Here is a 1,184-nt window from a genome sequence, read left to right on the forward strand (position 1 = left end):
CAAACTACACCACGCAAGCGGCTTGTCAAACATACTTCAAACTTACTTTCCCAATTTCGCTATACACAAAGCAAAAAATTTCTATTTTCTTCAGTGTAAAAAAGTGTGGTTTTGTTCCATTATTCTTTACTCGGTGAAAATTCCGTTGGGAATGAGGCGATTTTACCAGACACAAACGCAATAGTTTCGATTTTTGCTCAAATTAACCTCAAGCGGCTTTCCAAACTTTCAAACACCCCCATACAAAGCACAAATAGCTTGGAGGAAATCAATATCCTTTAAAGGAGAACTAGCTTTGCGAATCCCTTTTTGGCTTTGTTACTCTAGATGAGTTAAATCGACCTGAGTTTGCCGTTTCTTTGTTAGAAAAATGTGTTGATCAGAGCATTTGAGGAGAATATTGACTTCTCTTAGGGAATACTTATTTACGCTTGACTATTAGATATGTTTTGCATATTCACGGGTTGACAAGCAATCGATTTTTTATTTTACGCACCAGATGAACCAGCAAAAATATCGCCTATTCATAAGACTTGCAATATACATACATACATACATATGTACGTACATATATATCTCTGACTTCAAGATATTTTTCCATACATTGAGCTAGGATTACATCTTGAAATTTTTAGAGTGTACCGAAGCGCGCCGGGTCAACTAGTAATATATATACGGTGACCATCCGTTCTGTTTTTTGCAGGACCGTACTGTTTTTCAAAGGTCGGTCCTGCGTAGTTTCTCAAACCTAAAAAACCTGAAAATGTACTGATTTTTTCCAAGTGTCCTGCATTTGTCCCGCATTATATTCGTTATTTTAAAATTATCGGACAATGGATGCATTTTTTCAAAAAAGTGTTTTTTGGTACTTTTCGTAGCTTTTCTTCATATCTCATGAGGGTATTGATATGCCTCTTACCAAAATATATATGTAACTTGTGGCGACTTCAATGAAAATTATTAGTGCTACAGGCGACCATTTGCATTTTGTCGTCAAAGTCGAAAAAAGTGAGATTTTCAATCAAATACGCAGATTCATTTGGTTATTTTTTTCATTATTTTAAAAATTCGATAAAGAATACATATCATTACAGTAAATTTTGAGTCAAAGATAATGAAAATCGGATTAGATATGTAGATGCTATGGAGCGCAATCTGCACAAATTATATATTTTTGTAAAGGG

Source organism: Rhagoletis zephyria, unplaced genomic scaffold, assembly GCF_001687245.7.
Source record: "Rhagoletis zephyria isolate East Lansing unplaced genomic scaffold, Rhagoletis_zephyria_1.1 Rzeph_scaffold_09560, whole genome shotgun sequence".
NCBI classification, from domain to species: Eukaryota; Metazoa; Arthropoda; class Insecta; order Diptera; family Tephritidae; genus Rhagoletis; species Rhagoletis zephyria.